The sequence below is a fragment of the Zootoca vivipara genome, chromosome 4 (genome assembly GCF_965207765.1).
Source record: "Zootoca vivipara chromosome 4, rZooViv2.hap1.1, whole genome shotgun sequence".
In the NCBI taxonomy this organism is placed as follows: domain Eukaryota; kingdom Metazoa; phylum Chordata; class Lepidosauria; order Squamata; family Lacertidae; genus Zootoca; species Zootoca vivipara.
The window spans coordinates 72,187,673-72,198,249 of NC_142587.1; positions in this window are offsets into that span (position 1 = coordinate 72,187,673).

Consider the following 10,577-nt stretch of genomic DNA (forward strand, 5'->3'; position numbering starts at 1 on the left):
AGCAGGCTTCCTTCCCCCCCACTCCTTGGCAGGCTGGCCAGCGCCCCCTCAATTTTGGCGCCCTAGGCAACTGCCTAGTTCACCTAAATGGACGTGCCAGCCCTGGGCAGGGGAGAACCAGGTATGCAGTCTTTGCACCTTGGAAGGAAAAGGATACAAATATTAGAAATACAGCGGTACCTCAGTTTACGAACTTAATCCGTTCCTGAAGTCCGTTCTTAAACCGAATCCGTTCTTATACTGAGGCGTGATTTCTCTAATGAGGCCTCCTGCCGCCGGTGCCCTTCCACCATTTGGATTCCATTCTTAGTCCGAGGTAAAGTTCGCAAACCGGGACACTACTTCCGGGTTTGCGGAGTTCGTAAACTGAATCGTTCGTACACAGGACTGTTCTGAAACCGAGGTACCACTGTAGAAATACTGTAGGTATACACAGTGCATCGATTAATTAAAGGGTGGAAGAAGAGTTGGTGGATTTCCTATCTACATGCATATGGAGAAGAGAGGATACTGTTACAGAAGATTTTCCTAACATACACATCGCCTCTCAAGCTTAATGGCAAACTTTTCTCTGCCAAAGAATTAAATTTCAGCCTCCTGCATGACAGAGATAGTCCATATTATGGAGACAGGAAGGAAATTCCAAGTGACTGGTAATGTTTCCTTTTCTTTCAGCGTAAGTCCAGGAAATGCGGAGGCATTAGCTTCCTCTTGAAACAGGAAACAGGCAGTCCTGATGAATAATGGCCCATGGAGCATTGCCTATTGCACTACCAGTCACTGCCCATCACTGTCATTACTGAAGGGAGAAGATTGCACAATGGGGGGGGGGGTCCACAAATAAGCTGTTTGCAGTTATCTTGTGGATAACCCCTTTACCTTTGCATCCACATGTATGGAACTTTGACACAGTACCATACCTGCCAAGTTCCGGACGTAAAGAGCCGGGATCGGCAGCGCGCGCATGACCGGAAGTTGCGTGACGTTTCTGGTGGCGCTTCGCCCTTCTATGGGCACCAGAAAATGGCGGTGCCAGCGCCGGAAGTCGCTTCCGCGCATGACCCGAAACACGTAAAAGCGACTTCCGCCGCCGCCGCCGCCATTTTCTGATGCCCATAGAAGGGCAAAGCGGCACCAGAAAAATGGCCGCCGGGCCGAAGCTGATTTAAGGGACAATACCGGGATTTTAACCTAAACGGGAGACCGCCGGGAAACGGTAAGAAAAAAGGGGTTTTCCCGGCGGATACGGGATACTTGGCAGCTATGCAGTACTGAGTTGCAATGAGTGACCTGGACGTAAAGCAGTGAGCTGGGGAGAGACTCGGAGCAACATTCGAGAGCAATGTCTGATTTCTGTTTGAATCCAAGGTTGCGGCTATGGGAGAAACAAGACCTCATTGAGGCGTTAATGCTGTGAACTCCCCTTTGTAGGCTTATGTTGTATATATGTGTAAATAAACCGCACACAATCAGCATTCACACGCAACCGCTGACTTGCACACTGTTTTTGGCGCAGAGAGGGGGCGGGGCAAGGCAGAATGGACTTGTGTGAGTCCTACTGACGCATGCGGAGGCCAGAGACAGAACACTCACATAAGCAGTGATTCCCCTATGAATCATAAAGATACCACAGTCTCCATTGTGCCTCATTCCAAAAGGAAACACAAACCCTGGAATCTTGCACCGCTCAGAGACTAGGGTGGCGTGCAGCACTAAGCTCGAGTGTAGTATGAGGGAACGAACCACATAATAAACATGACAGGAACTTTGGGAGGTGCTATAAACAAAAGCAGCCAGAGCTATTTAAAGAGGTGCATTTGGCTTATTTGGTAAAGACCTACACAAATAATTAAATGACTTGAGGACTGACTTATGAGGAGAGATGAAAAGAATTAAATATGCTTAGTTTGGCTCCTTGACAAGTAAGTGAGAGACGCGGCCTAAGCCTAAGAAGGTAGAGGAATTTTTAAATAGGTTGAGCCAAAGGTTAGTAGGGAGAAACTGAACAAAGGCAAGCTTACGTTGAGGATTAGGGGGACTAACTTATCATTGAAAGCTCACGGACTGGGCTGTAGCTTTCTCAGGAGACATGGAACAGACCCTATTGGCAGACTTTATGAGAGGTGCAAATGTGTGCCCTATATTGGGATGGAGGCGCTTAGTCTAGTTGACCTCATCTTTCCCCACTTCTATCATCTACAGTTTAGTGCAGGCATGTACTGGCCAGGGTGGAGGGGATGACAAATGGAGCCCCTCTAGCTTCCTCTATCTGGCCCTTGGGCCTCTTCCCAAGCAACACACCCATCTGAGCCAGAGTCCTCACCAGCCCTACTTTGCACCCTCCCTGCGTATTTGGCTGAAATGTGTCCTTGAACTCTGATAGTGCATCCTGTTTGCCCAAATAGGGGATATAGATCTCCTTTATTGCTGAATAATCTTGTCCTGTTTATTCAGTTTTCGAGGGGCATCCAGATGATGTAGTTCTGCTTTAGCTACCCTCCCAATCTCCCATGTCTGTGCAGGGTAGCTGGCAGGAGGCAACGTTTTCCCTGCAAGTCCTCGTTTTTTTTACCTTTATCTTCAAAACAGGATCTATGCAAATTTGACATATAAGAAGAAAGACTGTCATCCAAGCCTCTGCCATCTGCCTTCCCTCACTGCTCCTCATGCCTATCCTCTTCATCTATCCCATGCTGCAATGCCATCTGAAGGTGATTTGCACCTTAGGGGGCAAACAGCAGCTGAAGTGGGAGAGGGTTTTTTGCAGGAATTGGGAGCAAAACCCCTGACCTGAAAGGGGAGCACATTCTGCATCACAGACCTACAGCTGCTGTTTCTTAAAAAGAGGGGGGGAGTGGCTAGGTTAAAGCATGTTCATTGTAACATATAGTTTGGCCCTGAAACTCTTTTAAAATGCCAACTCTCTTCGCCTCATCAAGTATAAATCTCACGAAAGCAAGGCCACCTACATATCCATCCCCTGGTGTTAAGCAAACACAGCTGAGCCTCTCTACAGACGCAATGCACATAGAGCAGGGATCCTCAGATGTGGCCTGCAAGTCAGCCAATCCACATGCTTCTATTATTACTACTAGCCCTGCTCAGCATCAATGTGGATGGAACTTCATAGTATTATACACTGCAACATGCTGTTTTATTTACAGGTAGGTTGGTCTGCCGTAGGAATTTTTTTTATGCTGTTTTATGGTATTGTTGTGAGTCTGGGGTGGGGGGTTAGGCCATGGGCGTACCCAGGATCAAAACTAGGGGGGGGCAAGGGGAGGGGCCAAGGCACGGAAGGGGAGGGGCCACAAAGTGGGCGGGAACGGCGAACTCGCGCTCCGCCGGGCTGTGCCCCTCCCTAGCAGCAGGGCTGGTAGGCGGAGGCGGAGCCCAGCCCAGCGGAGCGCGAGTTCAGCGTTCCCGCCCGCCGCGCCGCGCTCTCTGGTTCCCCGCCGCGCTTGGCCTTGCCAGAGGGCGCGACGGGGAGCTGGAGGGAGGGCGCAGCGCGGCGGGCGGGAACGGCGAACTCGCGCTCCGCCGGGCTGTGCCCCTCCCTAGCAGCAGGGCTGGTGGGCGGAGGCGGAGCCCAGCCCAGCGGAGCGCGAGTTCGGCGTTCCCGCCCACCGCGCCGCGCTCCCTGGTTCCCCGCCGCGCTTGGCCTTGCCTGAGGGCGCGCCGGGGAGCTGGAGGGAGGGTGCGGCGCGGTGCGGCGGGAATGGCGAACTCGCGCTCCGCCGGGCTGTGCTCCGCCTCTGCCCACCAGCCCTGCTTCTAGAGTAGGGCAGCTGCCCTAACTTGCCGCATGGTGGGTACGCCCTTGGGTTAGGCTCATAGCTGTCAAGTTTTCCCTTTTCTCGTGAGGAAGCCTATTCAGCATAAGGGGATTTCCCTTAAAACAAAAGGGAGAACTTGACAACTATGGCTTAGGCTGTATGCCTGAGTACTTTCCAATTCCTGGATCCAGCAAAGGTTAAAATCTAATGTAGAATTCCATTGTTGAAGTAGCCAGGCCAGCTTCTTGGTAATTTAGTTGTTTAGTCGTTTAGTCGTGTCCGACTCTTCGTGACCCCATGGACCATAGCACGCCAGGCACTCCTGTCTTGCACTGCCTCCCAGAGTTTGGTCAAACTCATGTTCATAGCTTCGAGAACACTGTCCAACCATCTCGTCCTCTGTTGTCCCCTTCTCCTAGTGCCCTCAATCTTTCCCAACATCAGGGTCTTTTCCAAGGATTCTTCTCTTCTCATGAGGTGGCCGAAGTATTGGAGCCTCAGCTTCAGGATCTGTCCTTCTAGGGAGCACTCAGGGCTGATTTCCTTAAGAATGGATAGGTTTGATCTTCTTGCAGTCCATGGGACTCTCAAGAGTCTCCTCCAGCACCACAATTCAAAAGCATCAATTCTTCGGCGATCAGCCTTCTTTATGGTCCAGCTATCACTTCCATACATCACTACTGGGAAAACCATAGCTTTAACTATACGGACCTTTGTCGGCAAGGTGATGTCTCTGCTTTTTAAGATGCTGTCTAGGTTTGTCATTGCTTTTCTCCCAAGAAGCAGGCGTCTTTTAATTTCGTGACTGCTGTCACCATCTGCAGTGATCAAGGAGCCCAAGAAGGTAAAATCTCTCACTGCCTCCATTTCTTCCCCTTCTATTTGCCAGGAGGTGATGGGACCAGTGAGCACTCAGGGCTGATCTTGGTAATTAATAACCCTAAGTATTGGCTCTTAGCATAAGAAAGGAAGTTGTTCTGTGCAAGAGGGCAAATGGGTGGGCCCTCTCTCTCACCTGTCTGGTAGTGAAGAAGGCAATAGCCAGAGCTGGGTGTGTGCAAGCTGCAAGCCAGAGAGGGAGAGCCATGTTTGGTTTCTGCTTGAATCCAAGGCTGAGACCATGGGAGAAGCAGGACCTTCTGGGGTGTTAATGCCATGAGTCCCTCTGATGCAGGCTCAGGTTGTATATATGTGTAAATAAACCATATAACATGAAGACCCCACAGTTTTTGCTGTCCTTGATTCCAGCCCTGGGTAAAAGCCTAGAACCCCTGGAATCTCACACCGCTTGCAGATTGGGGTGGCATGCAACAATAGAAAGTGTTTGCTGCTGCTAATAAAAAGAAACCTAGGTGGAATATAAAGAACGCTGTGAAAATGCTATTTTAAAAAAAGTGTTTTGAAAAATATATTGAATTTGCCATAGCTCACCATTGCCATCTAGTGTCACATTTGTATATTGCACTTTATAACACACTTAAAACATTTTATTTGCAGCTGTATAGCTGAGTCCCTAGATAAATAGAATAAAAGACTATTTTGCCCCAGTCATTGCCCCTGTTGCAATGTTTCCCAACACAGTGAGTATCCTTCCCAAACTCAAGGGTTACTACACCAATGATTCGCCCTGCCAGCCTCTACTCGGAAAACTGCAGACCCTCCAAGTGTCCCTATTTCCCCTGATTTAGAGAAGCCATAACAGTTTCTGATTTGATCCCAGAATGTCCCACTTTTCCTTAGGATGTCCCTATTTTCATTGGAGAAATTTATTTCCTTTATCCCCCTTTCCCCCCTTGATTCTTCCAGTAGGTATTCTTCCCTCCTTGGTTAATTCCCTTTCTGTCCTTGCCTTTCCCTTCCCCCAAGAGGGACTTTTGTCCCATGGGGCTTCGGCCCCTTGAGCGCTCCATGTCTGTGGAGCTTGCCGCTGCCTGTTTAATTTGCTGGTGGGGTTTCGCGCAGCGGCTATTCCTTCTGGTCCTGGCTGCGGTTGCGGCTTTGGGGCTTGGAAATTTTATTGCTATTTTATCTGTTGCAATCTTTGGCATTCTGTCTAGCCAATCGCTTTCGGGCATCGCAGAGAGTTCCCTCTTTGAGCGAATTGCCAAGTTTCGCTACTGTTCAGCTTTGGGGCTGGTGGGGAATTTCCTAGGGCCGGGAAAAAAAAACAAAACACACACACACACACACACACGGTTTTAACGTGATTGCCATTTTGTACCCTCTTTTCGAGTAGGGGAGGTGTTAGCCCCAGCTAATTTTGGCAGGAGCGCCTTCTTGTTTTGGTGGGAGCGCCATTTTGATTGTGGGGTGCCTTTTTAATTCTGTCTGTATTTTCTGTAATTCTCCCCGTTTAATAAGAAGGTTTCAGGATGCCTATTAAGAGGAATCCCAGTCCTGCTCTCCCTTCCAAAAGGGTGCTCAGAGGCCCGTCTCAGTCACTGCGTTCAGCACCTCCTCCAGCAGTTCCTCAGCACACGCTGGATCGCTTGGGTGCAATTATGGCTGATATCAGATCAGATCCTGCGGCTGTGTCAAGGTTTAATACAGAGCTGGAGTCTTTGGCTCAGCAGTTTGGAAGGCAGCCTGTTTTTCAGCCCGGACCTTCCATGTCTTCCACTGTTTTTAAGGCTCATGGTCCTTGGGATGTGAGCGAAGGGAGCGAGGCTTTTGTTCAGGCATCCCCAAACTGCGGCCCTCCAGATGTTTTGGCCTACAACTCCCATGATCCCTAGCTAACAGGACCAGTGGTCAGGGATGATGGGAATTGTAGTCCAAAACATCTGGAGGGCCGAAGTTTGGGGATGCCTGCTTTTGATCCTTCTGGTGCCTTGTTCTCCCAATTCCAACCTTCCAGGATCCCAGTCCCAGCTAGCCCTAGGGGTCATCCTAGGAGTATGGGTGCCATGATGCAGTCTGGACTGCCTTGTCAGCACCCCTGGGGCCTGGGAGTTCAGGCCTCAGTTTGCACAGCAAGTGGAGGGTGGGATCATCTTCCTAGCCAAGCTCCTCACATGCTTTTAGTTCTGTGCAGGTCTGGTCTGCTCCTTCGAGGGAGGCAGTCAGCATCCAGTCTTCTGAGGCGGATCTCCCGGTGCCTAGAGTCCCTTCTTCTGGTGGCAAGCGGCAGAAGTGTTGTTGCTCCAAGTGCAGGGCCAAGAGGCGCAGAGATGGTGACTCCTCCTCTTCTACTGGTGCGTCTTCTCAGACCTCCGATGATGATTCAGACGTGGCGTTGGGTCTGTATCGGGGTCATGGTGAGGGGGCTTCAGGCTGTAAGCTACGATGAGAGTTTTTGTCGTTGGGCCAAAATTTGAGTCAAGTGTGAATTTATTTAGGGGGGAGGTTTCTGGGTCTGAACACGCAACTTCCAAGTCTAGGCATATTATAGTCCGCTACCCTAACGTTAACTCTCAAACATCATGACTTTATGAGTGCCTAGACTCCACACTGGAGCCCACTTATTTGTAAGTAGTGTACAGACCTTGGTTATTCAGAACAACTTAAAATGTACTCCTTTCACAATGCACCTTATTGTCTGGTGCTGTGAATTATGAACTTTGTGGGCAATACACATAAAGCGCTAGATTCATTCTCCTCCTGGGAGAGAGAGAGACTTGTGTAAATCAGGCCTGCTGTCAACCCAATAAACTTGGTATCTGGGCTACAGATACTTGAGAAGTCATTGGCTACCATGTAAAGCAAGCATAAAACATATCTTAAATTGCTATCACTTTAGTTGACACTTTTTAAAATGGATGCTCTTGGCAGATAGTTTTTCTCCTGAAAACAAACTCAACTTTCTGTGAAATAATAAGCATTTTTATGTGGTCTTAAACACAAGCCTATACATGTTTACTCAGGAGTGAGTCCCTTTGCATTCAAGGGGGTTTATTCCCAGCTAAATCTAATAAATTTAATAGATTTGTGCTCACAATGTTATCTGGCAGTTACACACAATTGTGCTTTCAATACCATTTGCGATGGGCACTGCGTTGGTCAACAGAGAATGTTGCAAAACTGTGGGGGTTACCACCAAAAAGATGCTCTCTGTTGTGGCCACAACCTGTGCATATTTATTTTAATATGACACCACCTATACACATAAAATGCATTTGCTTCTATAGCCACTCAGAAATGAAGGTGACCATTAGCAAGCTTGTGATTTAGCACAAGACCTAAATGCATCTATTGCAAAACAGAAAAGGGAGAGAAAACTAAAAAACAACTTGTAATGTCCTTAGTCTCTCCCCCACCCCCACCCCATTTCCCGCAAATGTGCAGTTCTGGAACACACAAACAGGCCAGGGCCTTTGTTTTGGTATTTTTTTAAAAAGAAAAAAATAGGGGTGGGTTTGAATTTTTTATCCATTAATGTTTCATTTTTGACACTGTCTACTTGTACTTTTCTGGGGTTTTTTAAAGGGATAATGAAAACCTTCTGTTTGAAAGAAATGCAGTAATTTCTGAGCAGAAGCAGGAAAGCGCCTAATATCCTGTGGCAAGATTGTAACATAATTCTACTCCTTTCTGAAAGTATTTACATTTCTCTTCTTCTCCTCTCCTAGGTCTATTACACTGGCAAGAAATGGCTTTACCAGCACGAAATCACTTCTCTTCTTTGACCCACCTCCAAAAGGAGTTGAAGCAGGGGATAAATGCACCGTTTTATTGTTGTGTGTGCAAGAAATGGGAACGGAGTTGGGGTTTTTAGTTCTTGTTGCTTTGTTTAAAAGACATGAAGCATTAAACTGATCTCTTAATCTGAAACAGGCCTAACTTTCCAAATTGAAATGATGAGCTGATTCTTCAACCATGGAATATAGAAGTAACTTGCAGTTTTCCTCTCTGAGCATTATGCTCAAGAACATCATTCCTCAAGTGGGGGTGGGGGTGGGATTCAGTTCAGTTTGAATTCAAATTTACACCTATCTAATTCACTTTCCAAAACAATATGAAAACTGAAACCACCATTCTTTGGAACACACATGCTTCTGAATCTTGCAGCCAGGTAATATGTGCAAAAATATGTTTTGCAAAAAACATTAGGCAAAATTGCAAGCTAACACAAGGATATTAGGAACAAATAGCACTAAAATGCTGGTGAATTTTCATCCCACTGATGCGGAAATGTGAATTTAATAAAAATGGAGAAATGGGAAACAGGAAGAAACAAAAACTGACAGATTCACCCATCCCTACTAAACTGCCTTTCAGAAGCTTTGGACTACAATGATACGGTACAGTAGTTGCATTCAGCACAAAGGGTATACTCTAAGGCAGACATAGGCAACCTTGACTCTCCAGATGTTTTGGAACTACAACTCCCATGTTCCCTAGTTAACAGGGCCAGTGGTCAGGGATCATGGGAGTTGTAATTCCAAAACATCTGGAGAGCCAAAGTTGCCTATGCCTGCTCTAAGGGAAACAGGTTGGGGCATAAAGAATGGTTTTTGGACCTCTTCTGGAACATTAATATTTCAAAAGCTTCTCATTTTTACTTTAAAAAAAAAACACACAACAAAGATAGCTAAGGGATTTAAAGCTCAAAAAAATAATAATGTTAAGAATTATACAGCATTAAAGCTTACAGATCTTGGATGACTCGCACAAAAAAAGCAAAGGAAACTGTGTTGGTCCATAAGAAACCTTTCCAAAATCCAGTCTGACACTACCTTTATTAGGACTAAGCACAATAGCGAGCAAGCTTCCTCGTTCTCCATACATTTATCCTGAACTATCCAACAATATTATATGCTTGAACATTTCACACATGATGATAAAAAGCACCTCTATTGTGCTATTAAGTATGGGGCAGAACATGGAAGAGAAATTGAATGCAGATTCACACAATTGTAGGTTTGTGTTTGCACGGAAGAAAAATAGGAAAAGCCAATTTTAGCTTTACATATGACAACACCCTTATCGCATTTTCAGACAAGACATTGCATGCAAGTAGCAGGAAATGAACAGACTCTTCTCAAACTGCATGTCCTGAGTTTCAGTTTTTCTGGTTTTACATGGCTGCATATTTATTGCTAGAATGCTGCCATGCTCGGACAGTTCCTGTATATAATTTCTGTATATAATCTCCTGTGGTGTAGCATGCGTTGGACACAGGCATGGTGAATTGTTTAGCGGGATACCATGGTTAGAATTGCACTGTAAGTTACCAAGTTCAACATGGTTCCCACTTAATAAAATGGAGCACACCCAAGCTAGCTATCTGACAAAGCTCCCACTTGCCGTAAGAATTGTTTTTACAGAATTACGATTCCAACTGATGCCCTTGATTGTGTTGGATAGTTGGTACGGCAAAGTACAGTATGAGGAGAGACTTTGTATATGTGGGCAACCCTGTGTAGAGGGTCTGTATCATTTTTTATTGAAATGCCCGCTATACATAGATCCAAGAGACCGATTTATAAAACCCCTGCTTATGAATGGAATACACTCTAACAGTGTGGAAAGGGTGAAATGGCTGCTGAGCGATACTGATGACTTTGTATTATTTATTTATTTATACCCTGCCCATCTGGGCGGCTTCCAACAAATAGCAAAATACATTAAAATATCACAGATTAAAAACTTCCCTAAACAGGGCTGCCTTTAGGTGTTTTCTAAATGTCAGGTAGTTGTTTATCTCCTTGACCTCCGATGGGAGGGCGATCCACAGAGTGGGCGCCACTATCGAAAAGGCCCTCTGCCTGGTTCCCTGTAGCTTTGCTTCTCGCAGTGAGCTGCGTTGGCAGCTAAGAAGATCAGGAGAAAAGAACTAGATAAAATAGAGGTCAACTGCAA